Genomic DNA, 19113 nt, shown 5'->3' with positions numbered 1-19113 from the left:
TTTTTGAATTGAGATAATTGTGTGTTCTGTTTACTTCTTGAATTCCAAGCTCCAGCTCGTTCCTTATATTTGAGAAATTCTCATCCACCATTTGTCTGAAAATGCTTTCTAGTCTCTGCTCCTTTTACTCCCTTTTGATAATGCCCATTGTTCTTATGTTTCCTCTCCTGATGGTATCAGCTAGTTCTTGTATTTCTCTTTCATTATTTTTCATACTTCGGTTTCTCTTCTTCTTTCTGATTTATTTCTATATTTCCGTCTTTGATATCACTGATTCTTTCCTCCATTTGGTCGACTCTATTTCCCAAGATTGTTATTTCATTTTTTCAACTCTTGCAGTGTGTTCTCTATCTGCAGAAGGTCTATTCAGTTCTTTTTGAGGGTTTCAATCTCCTTGCTAAAGAACTCATTCTGCTCGTCTAGCTTTTTTTTTTTCAATTCTTGAAATTGTTGGTATGATTCGTTTTGGATCTCACTGCGTTTTTTTTAGAAGTACCATCCTGAATTCTGTCATTTAAATTGCATATTTCTGTGTCTGTAAGCTTATTTTCTGGAGATTTTTCTTTCTTTCTGAGATGCCTTGTCACCTTGGTTGTTTATGGCATTTAATGGACTATTTCGCCGCCTGTGCATTAATGGAAGTGTGCTCTGCTTTTTCTTTTTCCAGAAAGATTTATTATATAATTGTCCCTAGCTTGTTTTTCTTTTGGTTTCCAGTAGGTGGGGTCTAAGCCTTTTGGATCTCTGCTCTATATAAAGTCTTAATAATGTCTCCTTTTTCCTTATAGATGTTTAATCACACTCACTACTCTCAGTCTCATTTCCTGTCAGTGTTAGTGACAGTTTCGGTACCATTTGCTCAGATTCCCCTGGGGCTCCACGGTGTTCTGTCTTGGAGGGTATAGGGGGAGGGGCCCTCTAGGTTGGGGGATGGGGGCTGCTATTCAGCCTCTGTTTTGCAACCCTGGCTGGTAAAAATCAACTGTTGTTTCTCTGCCATCCGTGCTGTTCTGCCATCCCCATTTCTTTGCCTTCTGCCCTGATGACTGGGCCCTGCCACTGGCTGTGTGGAACTAACAACTCTTCTAGGCAGGGCTATTCAGGGAAGTCACCACACCTTCTCCCCTCCCTCTCCTCCTACAGGGAGCTCCATCAGCTGCAAGAGGCAGTTTCTTTGTTTCTCTCAGACCACCGCCTGACACTCAGGGTTCTGACCTATGGTAACTCTTATGCACAGATCTCATACTCAGATGTGCTGGTGTGCAGTTTGGGTGTGTTTTTTTGTTGAATTTTAGATGTTCATCTTATTTTTGTTTCAAGGGGAGAGATTTGGGACATCTCTCACTCTGTCATGTTTAATCCAATCTGCCCCTCAAGAATTTTTTTTTGTTTCCATTCTTTTTGAAAAGAGAAATGTGTGTGTGTTCCAAGACTAAGGGTAGAAGCTATACACACTTTACTTCACTTTGTTTTCTTTGCTTTTAACAATATATCCAGGTGATGACTTTGTAGCAGTATGTAGAGACCTTTCTCCTTTTTAACACTAACTAGTTTTTAATTGTTTAGATATACCATCATTTATTCAACCAGTCTCCTATTGAGGGGCATTTGGGTTATTTCCAATCTTTTGCTATTACAAATAGAGGTGAAATGAATAGTTTTTCATATATGTCATCTGGTATTTTTGATAGATATCGAGAAGTGGGATTGCTTGTTTAAACGGTATATGTAATTTTTTAAAGATGTTACAAATTCTTCAAAGGAACTGCAGTACTAACAACTTCATAATGAAAGTGCCTGTTTCCCCACAGCCTAACCAATGGAATATGTTGTCAATCTTTGAAATTTTTTGACAGGTGAGAAATAGTATCTCAATGTAGTTTTAATTTGCATTTCTCTTATTATGATCCCAGTAGAGCGTCCTTGCATATGTCTGAGGGCCATTTAAATATTCCTTTGTACAAACCCTATCTCTTTGAGACAGGAGAGATTGGATGCTCTTCAAATTATGTAACATGAGTGTCTTAGGTTAGGTTGCCCAAAGGCAGACGTTGAGACAAGGATTTCTGTGAAAGTGAATTATTTTTCTATGAAAAAGCAGTAGGCGAATGGAAAAACAGGACAAGGAAGAAAAGGGCACCAAGCCAGGGTGTGATAGCAAGCAAAGTTCCAAGGAATATTGCTTTGGGTCAGTCTCATAGGGGAGTTATGAAGACAGTGCAAAACATATCTAAGAATTGTCCCCATCAGAGGGCAATGGTACTTGAATATTAATTCTCTTCACTGTCATTCACTGGTTAGGGGATGTTCTCAGGGAATACAGATTCCAAGGCACTTCCAACTTTCTATGTCTCCAGGCAAATCAGGCTCCAGTTACCTGAGGGTAATCAGCCAACTAAGAGATTTAAGTACTGGCTGTCAAAAATGGTAAAGAGATTGAAGGAGTTATGGCAGAGCACTGGCAGCATCTGCTTCAGTGAATGACTACCCATCCTACACTCTTGGGGGGTCATCACTATACAAAAGGAACATTTATCAGGCATGATTTCTAAGTCAATATCAGTATCTATGATAAATGAGAGCATTACTGGCAGTTTATTTGCTTTATTTGACTTTATAACTATTTGTTAATCACATGTGTTAAAATTATGGTGCTATTTTGTACACCCAGTTTTCTCTAGTCACACTGCATGGAGTTAGATGGTTCCTATGAGGCTGCTTTAGAACTACAGCTGCCTAAGATAATCCCTTTGTGTGAAATCAACACCCAGACCTGTGTTGGAATTAAACCAGGGTCCCCCTGATAGTAGCATGAGGAATAAACAGAGCCTTGTTTTCCCAGCTAATGAGAGCAAATAGCTCTATCCCTGGTGGCTTTCCTTAGAGGTTTTGCAACTATAAGATAATCACACACAGACCAGAGGTGCAGTTCAACAATTCTGAATGAGAAACCAGGAAAGGAATAGAACAAAATGTCTTGCTATCAAGACTATCAAATGTATTAATCCTGGGGCAAGTTTACTGACAAACTAAATAATTTGACTTCTTAGGACTTTGACTCTGGACTCCATGTTTTGATTCATAGGGGGACCTAAAGAGCTGAAAGATCTCATTGTGTCAGAGAAAAGAGAGCTGTTCCTCATGTATTTTCTTTTTCTCCTCCTCTTTAATTCCCTCCCCCGACCTTCCACCCCTGACCTATGGATATTGCCATTTCCCCTTAAGAACTGGATCTCTGAAGGCAGGGCATCTCCTCCCACATGCTAGCTCGTGGAGTGCACCTGGGGCCTGGTGCACATGGAATATGGTGCACCCGGAGTATGGTCCGTGGCTCCACCTGGGGCACGAACCCAGGACCTTCTTCTGCATGAAAAGCAGATGTGCTAACCACTACACTATGGAGCCACCCCCCTCATTTATTTTCTTAATGCTTAAAATAACTGAGTTGAAATATTTATGATAAGAGCTAACACTAATGGAAGTTGACCTGGAGTATAATTTTCCCACATACATATTTTTTTCCTCCTCGGTTCTTAAGTTGAACTTAGGGCAATTTTAGGGTGATTAATTCATCTTGATTTGCCTCGGACTTGCTTGGGTTTAGCACTGAAAGTACTAAATCCAGGGTAATCTCTCAATCTACAGCAAACCAAGATGTTTGTCACTTTAGCAATTTCTTGAATAATACTGGTTATGTTGGTTTAAGACAGAGCTTCTCAAACTAAACTGCATGAAAATTCCCTAGATATCTTGTTGACATGCTGATTCTGATTTAAGAGGTCGAGTGGGGCCTGCAAGTCTGCATTTCTAGTTCCAAGGTGATGCTGATGCTGCTCGTCTACCCAAGGACTATACTTTGAGTGGCAAGGATCAAGGGCAGGCATAATGTTGATGCCATAGTTTTGCTGTAAACCTCCAACATTAGAAATGTAATTTGAGTTTATCTCTGTCTTTAACTTAAGGAAATGTGCTTGTGTGATAATATTATGAATATTTGTAGTGAAGAGAAAGAAATTAATTTACTTGCCAATGGTGCATTTGTGCTTATGTTTAAAGGAAGGGTACTCAAAGTACAACAAAGCAAATTTTAATTGATACAAAAATTCTAGATGATAGTTGTTGCTCTACTTTTTATATTGTACTATTTACCTTTTATTTAGTTCTGCTTTTTGGATTTTGAACAAATTTTAAACTTGATATTTTTAGACAATTTAAATTTCATGAACATAAATGTACTGCTCAATCCTATCACAATCACATATGGGCACTATCTGCACCTTCAAATGCCGTTGTGTTTTTTCCCCTGATTTCCTTATTTTTAGTTTACGGGGACATATTTATTTATAAATCGTATAAATTTCATATAAAAGATATGAAAGTACTTAATAAGGCTTCTTACTAGATTGATTTCATCAACTCCCTAATCTAAAATTTTATTTATTTACTTTTCTTTGGCTACATTTCCCAATAGCAAATCTGCTCTGAACAACACACTTTGTGGATGCCAGGAGATAGCTTTGATTCCAGGAAAGAAACACTGATTTTGAGTGTTCCTAAATACCACAGCAAGGCTATTGCTATTAATCTTTATTGCCAACATTAACATAATAAACAATATCTAAATCTACATCAGACTTTTCCAATGAGTTGTCTAGAATTATTTCTTGCCAGCTTTCTCAACTACAGGGTAACCACTTGTAGTTATATTTGATTAAATTTCTATCTATTTTAGGAGAGGATTCATAGAAAAGAGCAAACATTTCATTTATTAGTCCTATAACAGTTAAGAGATATCTTCTCAAGTCCTCCAACTTCATTGGATCTCTAAAGCTATTAATGGTTAGTAAGTGTATATACTAGTATGTGTATAAGTATAGTGGGATGATAATACATATTTCTTTTGTCTATAATAAAAGAAACCTAAACAAGTTTATTTTAAAATTTACAGGCTACCTTGTACTAGAAAGGATTACATATAACTTGCATGGGTGCACCTCAACATAACAAAATAGGAAGCATCAAAAATAGGGTGAAAAAATAAAATGAATCAGAAGATAGAGTGAAACTAGGAGTAAACATAGAAGTAGATAATAATAATAATATTCACACCTAGAGTTTAAGCTTCTCGAATCATACATAATCATGTCCAAGAGATAAAAGCAGGCAAACTGATCTACATTTTGTACAAGACTAATTCAGTGTAATATTTCATCTTGATCCACTGGCATCAGTGCCAAGAATAAAGTGTTTGTCCTAAGAAAATAAAATTTATTACTCAACTAAATTGATATGCTGTTTACATACACTAAAAGGCATCTATTTTAAGTATATAATTTGATGAGCTTTGACGAATTTACAAACTTGTGTAACCACCAGCACAATTGAGATGCAAAACATTTTCAAAACCCCTGAATGTTCCCTTGTGTGCCCCATCTCTCCACCTTGTATTAGATTTATCTTTTCTAAAATGTCACATAAATGAAATCATAGAGTATGTGGCCTTCTGTGTCAGGCTTCTTCAGCATAATGTTGTTGAGATTCAGCCATGTTTTTGAGTGTATCAAAAGTCCATTTTTTGTTAATGAATAATATCTCATTGTGTGGATATACCACCATTTCTTTATCCATTCACCAGTTGATGGACAAATGGTTGTAAGAGAAGGAAATCTGAAACAAACAAAACAAACTCTAGATCTGCCACTTTGGTTTTATAAATAACAGAAGATATAAAGAGAGTGGGATTCTTGCTAAAATATTCTTTCAATTCAACAACTAAACTTCTGCCTCCTTTTCTCTCTCTGGACCTATTGCTTTTGTAATACTTAGTAATAATTTTATTATATAAACCTAAAATACTTTAGATTTGTGTAAACTGTCATTGGAAAAAATCAAAGTATATCATATTTATCACCTTTGGCTTCATATATCATCCCCGCGTAGCAGGCAGATGGCAGTTTTTATTATCCTCCCTCAACTGAAAAGGAAACTTCTGAAAGTAAACTAATATTTTGGGCTGTAGCAGAAATTTGAGGCTGAAACTAGGAATACAATATAGATTTCCCGAGCCCAAAGGTAATCCTCTACTCTCTTACTATACCCTTACCTTGCAAGGAGTGGAGGAGTGGACTCAGCAGGCAAGGCATGGCTCCCTTCTCATCCCCACTCCAATCACCTCTTCCTACTTCAAAGAAAACACCTGGTCTTTAACTTGCTTTATCTTTTGAATTTTCATGTAAGATTTCATTCACTAAAATGGTTCTCAGATTAAAAAAAAACTTTGAAAACCCATTGCATCAAATCATCCCAGGAAAATGAGGATTCCCTGTTTTGAAATACAAACTTTTAGTAATAGAATGATGCCTTCTGCTTATATGACACTTCTACTTCTTTAAAGAGCTTCCACAGACATTTCATTTGGCCAGAGAACAAAGTTAGTCAATAAAGGCTATTAATTAAGACTATGCATTCACAAATGTGTTCAGTTCAGTTAGCATTTAATTATCCCTGTTAATGGAAAATGGTCCCAGTATATGCATACAAAATCCAGACACAAACTAAAAACTTAATTAGAGCAAGTAGTTTCTAACTTCTCTTTCATTAAACTTTGACTGGAGGTCCTAAAAAGTATCTGCAGTAGCAAAAACAAACAAACAAAAAAAAGCAATGCAAGTGGGTTTCATTTACTGTTTCTCCTACAAGAGAGTGGTGGTGAAGAAGTAAACTAAGAATCTTGGGAAAATAGTTTTTTTTTAAACTCTCAAAAATATGACTTTCCCCAAACTGCCCAAATTTGACATGATAAAGACACATTTTTTAAAAGCAACTTAAAAGTCTTCTACTCTGCAACTATTAAAACATCGACAATAGCATAGCTTAACTTTGAGCTATTACTGAGATCAAGAGGAGAGACAGGCCATAGCTATAAGTAGAGTGACAACTAATCCCAGTTTGTCTGGATGGTTACAGTTAACAACTATTGTCTTGGCCTCATTGTTAATAGCTCCCTCTTTCACGTTCACAAGTGTCCTGATTTTGATGATAAATTATATGGTTATCTTAGCTAAAAGGAAACAGCACTGAAGCACAAATAACTAAAATGGGAAAATTTCTGGCCTTTTTTGGTATTTCTCCTTCCTCAAAGATGCTCAAACTGACACCTTGCACTATCAAAACTATAGATATGAGACTTCTTCTCTCTTCTATTAATTTCAATCAGTATGCTCATTAGAATCATTAAAAAGCTTAAAAATAGTGATGCCTAAGAAATGTCTTGGAATGATTAAATCAATGTCTCTGTAGGTGGGGTCTATTTATTCATATTTATATTTTCTCAAAGCTTCCCAGATAATTTTAATGTGCAGCCAGGGAGAGAACCACTGATTCCGGCAGTCATCAAGTAGTTATTTCTATTATAAGACATTTGATATTTTGAATGATGCATGAAACTTAATATCTCCTTGGGGAAGAAAGATGCCCCTGTCTACCACCCTTACCCAAGGACCATGGCATACTCCCTTTTTCTCCACCCTATGGGTGGCCAAAGGTCCTGCTCATCCTTATTATCTTCTGTTCACACAAAAATAAATCATTCTACTTTTTCCTCTGAAATCTTCAATACCTGCAGTGATGACATAACAAAACTTAAAATATAATAGTCCAAATGAAGAGCTCCTTTGCCCTAGGATAAAGGCACTTGAAGTGATAAGTGGTAAAGACACTTGAAGGGACCTTCAATTCAAGTTGGCCATTCCTTATCAGATTTTGATGGAAGCTCTGATATTCTGAAAGCTAAGCAACAGAAGCTAGGTGGCAGTCCTGCTCAGGCAATTAAAGGAAACACCATAAAGACAATCATAAAGAAGATGCACACAGAAGAAAATAAAAAATAAGTTACCACTGATTTAACAGCAACATGGAAACAACGGGGCAAAACTAACTTGCTAACATTGTGCCTTTAAATATACTCTTCCTTATCAAAGTTGGAGAATTTCCCTAAAATTATGGGCAACTCTTAGATTTTTCATGTGCTTCCTGACATTTTTCATAATTTCTTTACATTCCAGTGTTTTGGAGATTCCCCCACTCCTGCACTCTCAATCCCTCAGGCATATGTCTACAAATGGAAACTCACTAGTCATTTATCTTCTATAAAATGAAGACTGTGAAGAGGTTATGGAGAATATTGAGAAGCATCTAAAATGATAATGTATATTACAGATACCCAAAGCAGTGACAAAATGTGATTAAAAAGGACTTATATAGCTATAAAGATGTTTACCAAAATATTAATAGTGTTAATCTCTAGGTCAAGGGATTTTTGGTGATTTTTATGTTTTTTTTAAATACTTTTCTGTCTTGTTTAACTTGTTTTACAATAAGCATATGTCTTTTTAAATTTTCAGTTTTTTTTGAGAGTTATGTCCTTCAACTCGCTAATGTTCATTAGTGATTAGATAATTCATGTTTTCTGTCATGTTTATTCTCAGCCCAAGGCCTGCTTTACTTTAACTGATGGCTCTCCTAATTAGAGTTGTTAATTGATGATGCCAGAGTGTGTTCATCCCAGACAATCAATAGATTGTGCTTCTATTCACTCTAATTTGGAAAACTAACCAGAAGTTGATGTTTTTGTTTGTTTGCTGTTGTTTTATGCAATACGCAAGATGAAGCTAGGGTATACTGAGTTGTGTAAATCATACATCATGAAGTGTTTAATAAACTATTTCTTAAAGAAGATGTAATTTTAGAAATTACAAGATAAATTGCTATATGAGAACTAGATTTTGTGATTCTTCTGAACACATAGTCATTCAATTACTTGAGTTAAGCATAGCACATTAAGAAGTACAGATGGGGATGCATCTGAAAGTAACAGTTGTGTATCCCAATGACTGATCAACCTTTCTCAAAAAAGGAATTTTTCAATGTATAATGAATCCCACACAGGATAAATAAAAATAAATTTACACCACCATATATCCTAATGAAACTGTGAGTTAACAAAGACAGAGAAAATATCAATGTCGGCCAGAGATAAAAGATTAATAATCACTTATAAAGGGATGTCTATTAGATCAATAGCCACAATTGAAGCCAGAAGGCAATGAAATAATAGCTTTAATATTCTGAGATTAAATAATTGTCGACTTGTTGTACCCACACAAACTACATTTCAAGAATGAATATAAATTTAAAAAAATCAGACGAAACTAAAAGATTTTTATCAACAGATCCTCATTAAAGTAAATTTTAAGGTATCGTCATTCAAGCAAGAGAAAATAATCCCAGAGTTAAGATCTGAAATGCAAGAAAGGAAGATAACGGATAAAATCCACTGAGTAGCATACATAAAACAATAAAACAAGTGAATATACAGATAGTAATGTCTAATCTTTAATATTAAGGTAAAACTAAAATACTGGACAAGCATATAACTATGCAGAGTGGCCAACAGAGATAATGCTAGGGTCCTTGAGTTGTTCAGGCCAACAGAGATAATGCTAGGGTCCTTGAGTTGTTCAGTTGCTCAGGTCAAAGATGTTTTTATCTTCCTCCATATTTTATATCATCGAGATAATATAAAACTTCTAAATCTGTATGTCCTTAATATATGTAAGAATATGAAAAAAGGTGAAATAAACAAATCCACTACCTTGATGGGGAAATCTGAACACATTTCTCTCAAGAATTGATAAATTAAGCAGAAAAATCAGTAGATATGGAAGATCTGAACATGACAATCAATAAGCTTGCTCCAATGGACATACATAGAATACTGCATGCACAAGCTGGAGAAAGCACATTTTTAAAGTACACAAAGAACAATTATAAAAATGTATTATATGTTAGACTATAAGGTAAGTACAGAAAAAGGAGATGCACCTCGACTCATTTGATGAAGCTAGCACAACTATGATTCAAAAACCAATCAAGAATAGCACAAAAAAGGAAAATTACAGGCTGTTCTCCTTGATGAACATAGATGTAAAAATCTCAAATACTACATGAACTGAATTTAGCAGTGTTTAAAAAGATGGCCATATTTAATTTACTCCAGCAATGCAAGATTAATGTAATAAAATTGAATGTAATTCACTACATTGACAATTTAAACGTGAAAAACCATATGGGTAGAGAAAACAGGTCAGATAACAAAGTCAGTATATATTCATGATCACAACATTCAGCTAACCAAAAAAGAGGCCTTCTCTAAACCTGATTAAGCACATCTTTGAATATTGATAGCAATTATTGTACTTAATAGTGACGAAATGAAAAAATTACCTTTAAGATCAGGGAAAAAAAGACAAGGAACCCTTCTGTCACCATTTCTATTCAACATTGTACTGGACATCATAAGAAAAAAAATTTAATGTATAAGAATTGAAAAGGAAGGAAAAGCTGTCATTATGGCAGATAATGTGATTATAAGTGTAGGTAATCTGACAGAATTTATAATTTCTTACAGTTAAGAAGAGTTTAGCAGTTTTCCTGAATCAAAATAAATACAATGTATAAAAGTCAATTGCATTTCTATAACCAATAATGTTAGATGTATCTCCTCTACCTGAGTTTCGTTAGTAATTTTATTCCTTCGTTGCTATATTTTACATTTGTAAGTCTACCATCTTACCTTAGTGTTAGGCATACATTCAAATGAAGTTAATGCCTATTGCCAGTTGGTTGGCCATAGAACCTCCATTCCTCTTTTGTTGGAGAAAATTTCTTATTTTAGTTTCATCAATAAGATTCCAAAGGAATGTATTTTCTGAATTATTTTATAACTAAATCTATTTATCTGTTGGCTCTATATTTGAACAACATTTTAGAACAATATTATTAGGATTCTTTTCCCCTCAGACATTTACAAGTATTGCAATACTTACTATTTCTAGGGTCGAATGTTACTGTGCAGAAGTCAGAAGTCAACGTGATTTGTTCCCATGTAGATGGCTTTATCTTTATGTTTTAATGCCACCTACTTTATTTCTGAAGTCTACAAAATTTACTAGAATATGTTTTGCTCTTGTTCATTCTATCAGTTAGGGTCCAGTTATAAAAACAGATATCATACTAAGTATTTCAACAGAGGGGATTTAATATAAGAAACTTTGCACAGGTGTGAGGGCTGAAAGAACAAAAGGAGAACATTAGGGGAACTCAATTATAATGACTGCAGGAAACAGGTAACACTTCTAAGGCTGAATAAACAAAGAGATTATCAGACTCTAGAGGCTTAAAGGAAGGGAGCCTAACATGGAACCAACAGCTTGCAAATGAAAAATGTGCTATAATTTGCAGAGTCTCAGTCCCAGCATCACCAATGATAACACAGAAAGTTGTTTGTAGCTGAGAGATTAATAACTGGCATACTCATTCAGTATCGAATTTTCCTGGGATACAGTATGATATTCCCATCTGTATACCCAAGTCTCCTTTTATTTCAGCATTTTTTTTTCTAGATTTATATCTGATTTTTTCTGTTCCACTGTTTGGTCTTTGGGGGTCTGTTTTGTCTTGGAGCAGCGTCATTGCAACCTGATAGCCATGAAATGGGAACTCGAGGGGTGTGTGTGTGTGTGTGTGTGTGTGTGTGTGTGTGTGTGTAGGGGGGGTGCTACAGACTGTTGAAAAGAAACCACCTCATGCATATACCACATGACTAAATTAATTTTCAGTTTGTTAGCAATGGCATATAGAAATCTAGCAGTATGAAAGTGGCTCCCTAGTGCAGCATGGCACTGTGCAGCTTTCAGAGCTCACTACCACCATCACCCACAGCAAGCCTTTAACAGAAGAACACAGCTGCCATTGTCAGTGTCTGCGCAAGGTAGGGTCTTGCTGTGTGTCTAAGAAGCTTAATTTCATGTTCGTAATCCAGGATGCTACTCTGGAAAAATACTAATAATATCAGAAAGGTAGCTTTATTTTCTTCATTCTCAGGCCCACTTTAGAACCCCAAATCCCTTCTCGGTGTTTGAGAAAAGAAATCCAAACAATGACAGATATATATATAGGAATTGGAGCCCAGGTGGTGGTGGGGAGTGTGTGTGATAACTGCATCAAACACAGGATTCTGCAATGAGTTTATTTACCTGACTAGCACCTGCAAGGACAGGAAAAATACATATATTATCCTGACTTCAATCTCTTCTGTTTTTTTTATATAGTGATTAGTTTTAAAATTCTTTCATTTGTGGTTCTATTCTGAGTCTTTGACTAACTTGTCCCCAAATGCTTACCTTAATAGGTACCAAGAGTGACTGGGTATATGAAGTTCGGTTGAAGGATACTTTATATGTGTGCTGGTATAACCATTAGTTAACAGAGAAAGCAAAAATTTGATGTAAAAATTACATTCTGTTTTGGAGTGATTGCTCTCCTCCATAATGATGAGTATGGTGGGTGGATTTGTGAGCTTTCACTGCTAGGCAAGCATCCGCTATTCCTCATCCTGATATAATAATTTTTTTTTTTGCAAATTATTCTCAAATGGCAAGCGTCATCTGAAATTAGGCACTTTGCTAGAGACACTATTTGAGTTACAATTTGAAAAATTCTAAGCTTAAAGGGAATTGGAGCCCAGGTGGTGGCGGGGAGTGTGTATGATAACTACATCAAACACAGGATGCTGTAATGAGTTTATTTACCTGACTAGCACCTGCAAGGACAGGAAAAATACATATATTCTCTTGACTTCAATCTCTTCTGGTGACATTTTAGATTCGGCTCCGTCAATTTATATTTTTAATTATTTCAGTTTTACTGTCCCTTCCCCTTGTTTAGATGTTTAAGTCTCTTCTGTATGAAAAATAATCATATCCCACAAGCTGTAAAATTCACTGCAATCAAATTTCTTGAAAGAAATTATAACTTGCTCATTGCTTTTCTTCTTGAAGTGTGGATTCCATTTCTGCTGCCCCACTGAAACCACTAACTAGTGTCACTGAAGACTTGCTAATTGTCAATCCCATTGCTGTCTTCTTCTCTCTATTCTCCATCTCTCTCCATTTTTTTTATGTTGTTCTCCTTGAGCCTCTCTCTTCTCCTAACTTTTACGGCATAGAAGCATCTTCGTTCTACTTCTGGATGCTCTCTCTCTGTCTCATATGCTGATTTTCTTCCTTCTCTTGCTCCTGAAGTTTTTCCAAGATTCTGTCCTTTGTCATTATTTTTCTCTCCCTTGAACTTTGATGAGTTTATCAATGTCCATGGTTTTTTCTACCAAACCTACATCTCTTAATCCAATGATTTCCTCAAGCTTTATCCTTACGTTCACAACTTCCTGATGGACATAAATCCCTGGATAATCCAACAGTATTTCAAACTCAACAGGGCTAAAGGTAAATTCATAATGTTTTTGCATAAATTATCTCCTTTTCCAAAATCTCAAAACTTGTTCTTTGCTCCTCCCTAAATCTAGTCAGTTGCCAAATCCATAAACTGTCTGTCTTTGCAACATCTGCATCTGCCTATTATATCCTATTCTCACTACCACTGCTCTACTCCCAAACTTCACAACACTCATATTGTCTTATGTAATAAGCTTCTAATTTCTCTTCTCTACCCTTTCCTTCCTACTCTAATCCATCATATCCAGCAAACTCACAATAATTTTCTAAAGTAGAGCAATAATCTCTTACTTGCTCAAAAACCCTCAGTAGCTCCTCAGTTCCTTCTTGGTGAAGTATAAACTTATCATCCCTACATTTAAGTTCTTTGTGATCTATCCCCAATCCATTTGCTTGACTTTTTCCCTTCTACTCCTACTATACTCTACAAGAAAACTGAATTACTTGTTCCCTAAACCTGTCCCAAGATTCCCTACTCCAAGCCTTTGTTCATACCACTCTCCTCATCTTTACTTGTTAAAATTCTGACCAATATTCAGTAACATTTTGGATGACTTCTCTTCTGTCTTATAAAGACCTGGTTGTAAACTTTGCCAAGACCCAATATGAAACTTCAATTACAGCAATTATTACATTTTGCAATTAATTACAGTATTCTGTGAACTTGTTTTGTCTCGCTACTCAGACTGGAACCTCTGTTTTTATTTGGGTAATACAGTAATTCCCACTTATAAGTGGGAGATATATTCCCAGACCCCCAGTGGATTCCTGAAACTACAGATAGTACCGAACCCTATGTATACTATGTTTTTCCCTATACATACATATCTATGATAAAATTGACTTTATAAATTAGGCAATTTCATGGATAAAAGATTTATTCTTACCATAGCTCTTTGAAACCTCAGCATACAATATTTCTTCTTTCCTTAAATCAAGCACTTTCATCTTGTTACTTAAAGGAAGCACTTTATGGCTTCTCTTTGGTATATCCAAATTGCCAGTATCACTAGTATTGTACTTTGGAACCATTATTAAGTAAAATAAGAATTACTGGAACACAAGCACTGTGACACTATGACACTCTCAGTCTGATAACCAAGACGGCAGGAAGACATATTTCATCACACTACTCAGAATGGCGTGTAATTTAAAACATGAATTGTCTATTTCTGGAATTTTCCATTTAATATTTTCAGACTGTGGTTGACCATGGATAACTGAAGCCATGGAAAGAGAAACAGGATATGGGGGACTACTGTATGTTGGATAATATCAGCACTCCGCCCAGATCCCCTTTTGCCATTTTACTATTATGTGTCCTTCCTGCACCAATGTCAGTCTTCTTTGAATTACCAGGCCAGCACCTGTGGTGGCTCTTCTTCAGGGAGCTGCCCTCAGACTATAGGAGCTGCTTTGATCACAAAGTCAGAGGGCTAGTGCTGAAAGTTTCCATCCCTCTACTCTACCCTGAGGTAGATGATTGTTAAACAGTAGATATAGAGCATGGGAATATGAAAGCATAGCTACCTGACCTCAGTATGATATAATTTGGAGAGTTAACTCACATTGAGAGTTCTCTGGTAGGATCAGGCTGAAGTTACCTCTGCAGGATTTTTGATGAGATTCCACTCTTGCTTGTCTTGCTCTCTTTCCGTGCTCCCTAACCCATCTGCTTGTCTCTCAGGGTACTGCTGGAGAACTGTGGCTAAAACAAGTAACATTTATGAGTACCTGTCACATGCCAGGCACCATGATAAATGTGCGCATATTAATTTCATTTAAATTTAACTTTCACAGCTACCCTGAGAGCTAAGTACTATTACTATTTTGAATTAATAGATGAGGAAATTAAAGTTTAGAGAGGTTCGGTAACTTTTTTCAAGGCTATTAGCTAGAAGGTGTCAATGTTAGGAACCTGAACAAGGCTTCAGAGGCACATCAGTCAACTACTTTGCTGTGTTCTTTACAAAACTGCTAAATGGAAGGTAGATATCTAAGATGGTTCCGCATGATCCCTGCCTCCTGGTATTCACATCCATATGAAATCTCTTCCCCTTGAATGTGAACTGAACCTAGTGATTTGTCTCTAACAAATAAAGTATGGCAAAAGTGATGAGATGACACTTCTATAATTATACTACTAGACTGTGGCTTCCCTCTTCCTAGTAGACACTTGCGGATTTTGATGAAACGAGCTGCCATTTTGGGAAGGCTCATGTTGCAAGGAATTCAGGGTGGCATCCATGCAAAAGCCTGCAAAGAACTGAGGCCCTTACTCCAAAAACCTTCATGAAACTGACTCCTGCCAACAACCCTGGAAGTAAGCTTGGGAGGTAATCCTTTCCCAGTGGCACTACAGCCAGAGTCCACATCTGGACTGCAGTCCAAGAGAGATTCTGATCCAGATAGCTCACCTAAGGTGTGCCTGGATTCCTGACCCACAAAAACTGTGAGATAATAAATGTGCAGTATTAAAAAGAAGAAATACTGCTATCTGGAAAGCAGTGAAGGAGTCAGTATTGTTATTCTCAGTACTATTTGCAACTTCTGACTTAGCAACCTAACAATAGAAATGCTAACCAATAATTTATCACCTCTTACAAATTTTACATTCCAATAAACTTAGCTAGGATGGTGACAATAAACTACTCGAAAAGCATTAACTTTCCAATGTGATTGGTACTTGGTGGCCTTAGAACCAAGTAAAAAAACAAATTAAGAGTGAGAATTGGATAAATAATTTTTTTTTAATGCATACAAAATAAGCCTTTGGTTTCATGCTTATTTCAATCAATTAATCAATCACAAAGCAGCAATGAAATTGAGCACCAGCTAGCTTATTGTGCAATGATAAGCAAATTATGTTCAGTGCCTCCTAGTCAACATTGTTTTCCAACTTATACCTCTTTGTGCTCCTTTATCCCCACCTACATATAGCACAGTTGTCATATAAATGAACATCAGCCAAGGATGCTTTCTCCAACTCTTTATTCCTCTTGTTGCCATGGGATGAAAGATTAATACTCAAAGAAGACAGAAGTAAAATTGGAAAATATGCAGCCTTCCAACTTCCACAGTACGAACAGTAACAATGGAATGAATGACATTAAGCCAGTTAGCCACTATAATGGTAGGAGTAGAAAAAGTCCAGAAAATAAAGGCAATTGTATTATGACCCACAGGGGAAAATGCATACTTTCTCCATTCCTTACAAACAGTCATTGGCAACAACTGTCCTGATTTGTCTGAATTTGTTCTTGCACTGAAAGTCCTGCATTCTGAGAAATAGCTCCATCCCTGGCAAACCAGAATGGTTGGCCACCCTAGCAAAAATCATTAACTCCTAAAGGGATCTGCTCTTGTTGAAGTTTGCTTTTTAATTAGGGGTGTCAATAAAAAACTATTTTCTTAAACTTTTCTCTTGAAAGCTACAAATATCCTACTGGCAGAGCTTATTTTTTAAGTTGGTGCCATAAATTCTGTTGTTTTCACTAAAAAGTAAAAAAGACATTGTCTTTTGGAAAAAGACATTAGAAAGATTTTACTAATCTTATTCAGATGATATATTTGAGCTGAAAGGTGAGGAATGAGAGAGAGGCAGTTTAGAAGACAGCAAGCTATCAAAAACATTGACTAAGAGCGGTATATTATTGACTGATGGAATCGTTTAGCTGAAGACAACACACCAAGGTAGTTATGTTGGCGGTCACTTTCATACCTAGAGATCTGGGCCTTAAAATTTACAAATTTTACACCTAGAAGATACCATGGACATATTCTAACCCAAAGTCTTCCTGTTTGGATAACATTCAAGGAAGCTTAAGCTTGCATTTTGCTGCCTGTTACAGAACACTGGTTTGGGGAGATCTTAATAGGTGTTAATATGATAAAGGGCTCCTTGGTCACATAGATTTGAGAAATATCAAGGTAAGCAATATCAAACAAATTTCTTTTTAAAAATTTTATATTAGTTTCAGATATATAGTTCATTGGTTAGACATTTATATAGTTTATGAAGTGATCCTCCCAATTAATCTAGCACCCATCTTACTTTACACATAGCCATTACAAAACTGGGTGAAAAAAGGGGAAGGGATTAGCAAGTACAAATTGGCAGTTACAAAATAGTCATGGGGATATAAAGTACAGAATAGGGAAAATAGTGAATAGCATTGTATTAACTATGTATGGTGTCAGGTGGGTACTAGATTGACTGGGGGGATCAGTTTGTAAGTTATATAAATGTCTAACCACTATGCTGTACACCTGCAACTAATATAACATTGAATGTCAACTACAAATTACATTTAAAAAAATTATGTAAAAAATACATTTGGTATTTTCTATCCTTACTTGATCATATGTTTTTTTTCTCCCTTTTTCTTCCTCCTTTTCTCCCTCCCTTGATCCTTCCTTCCTATCTTCCTTCCCTTCCTCCTTCCCTTTTCTTCTTCTCCCTCACTACAAACAATTTTCTCCTTCTTTGCTCTCTCTCTCGTCTTCCCTCTCCCTGTCTCTCTCCTCTCTTCACTTTGGTTTCAAGAAATACTAATTTTTAATCTGAGTTTTTGTTTGTTTAATCAACCATTACAAGGGGAGAAAATATAAAATTATAACATCTGTAAATAGAAATTAATTAAAAATAGATTACTTTATACTTTCAGAACCATTTTCTTCTACAGTTATTAGAATTTCATTACTATCATCTGTGAATTGACGAATAAAGTAATGTGTATATGTATTTAGTTGCATAACACATGGCCATCTTGATTCATCTGTACCTTCAAATACTTCTCCCCTCTCTCTCCATCACTGAATTTGTTTGAAACAAATCTCAAATATTTTATTTATAAATAATTCAAAATGTATCACTAAAATATAAGAATTAATTTTAGAGGAGGAGGCTATGGCCTCATTGGGTGCTTGAAGAGGGATAGGTAGATCCTAAAAGGTAAACCAAAGACTTCATTTAGACCTAAAAGGCTGGAGGAGGCCATTCCCTTTGTTTTCCGTGGTCCTTCTAGGGGTGACGTCAGAAACATGACAGAGTGAGAGACATCCCCAGATTTCTCCCCTTGAAACAATAAGCTGAACATTTAAAACTCAACAAAAAACACCCAAACTGCACATCTGAGCATGGTATCTGTGCATAAGAGCTACTGAAGGTCAGAATCCTGGGAGTTGGGCAGTAGACTGGGAGAAATAAATGCTGCCTCTCACAGGAGGAGAGGGAGGGTAGAAAGTGTGGCAGGTTCCCTGAACAACCCTGCCTGGAAGAACTCTGAGCTCCACATGGTTAGCAGCAGTGCCCAGGCATCGGGGCAGAAAGCAGAGAAGCAGGGAAGGCAGTGAAGTGGGGATGACAGAGAAATAACAGTTGATTATTACCGGCCGCAGTTGCAAAATGTAAGGCTGAGAAGCAGCCCTCATTCTCCAACCCAGAAGGCCCCTTCTCCCATATCCTTCAAGACCGAACACCATGGAGCCCCAGGGGAATCTGAGCAAATGCTACTAAAATTGTTGCTAACACTGACAGGAACTGACACTGAGGGTAGAGAGTGTGACTAAATATCTATAAGAAAAAAAAAGGCATTATTAAGAATTTACATGAAACAGGGATCCAAGAGGCTTAGATGCTGCCTACTGGAAACCAAAAGAAAATCACCTTCTTTGCAACAGGCTAAAGAGAGACCTTTATATAATAAATATTCTTTCTGAGAAAAAAACAAAAAAGAAAAAACCACTTCCCTTAATTCCC

General features: G+C 36.3%; 1 long non-coding RNA gene and 1 other non-coding gene across 7 annotated transcripts in view; both read right to left on the bottom strand.

Moving 5' to 3' along the window:
* Positions 1 to 19113, bottom strand: part of LOC107196133 — a 150951-nt gene that overhangs the window by 60538 nt on the left and 71300 nt on the right. For 4 of the 6 annotated variants that reach the window (XR_003048280.1, XR_003048282.1, XR_003048279.1 and 1 more), the window contains one exon: positions 14921 to 15060. The exons of the other annotated variants lie outside the window; for them this stretch is intronic. This is a non-coding gene — a long non-coding RNA (uncharacterized LOC107196133). The remainder of the gene's footprint in view (positions 1 to 14920; positions 15061 to 19113) is intronic. 6 annotated transcript variants of the gene reach the window in all.
* Positions 3329 to 3405, bottom strand: TRNAE-UUC. Its single transcript has one exon. It is a non-coding gene; the product is annotated as a tRNA-Glu (tRNA).

Source organism: Pteropus alecto, unplaced genomic scaffold (assembly GCF_000325575.1).
Source record: "Pteropus alecto unplaced genomic scaffold, ASM32557v1 scaffold28, whole genome shotgun sequence".
Taxonomy (NCBI): Eukaryota; Metazoa; Chordata; class Mammalia; order Chiroptera; family Pteropodidae; genus Pteropus; species Pteropus alecto.
This window is presented reverse-complemented; position numbering and strand designations above follow the sequence as displayed.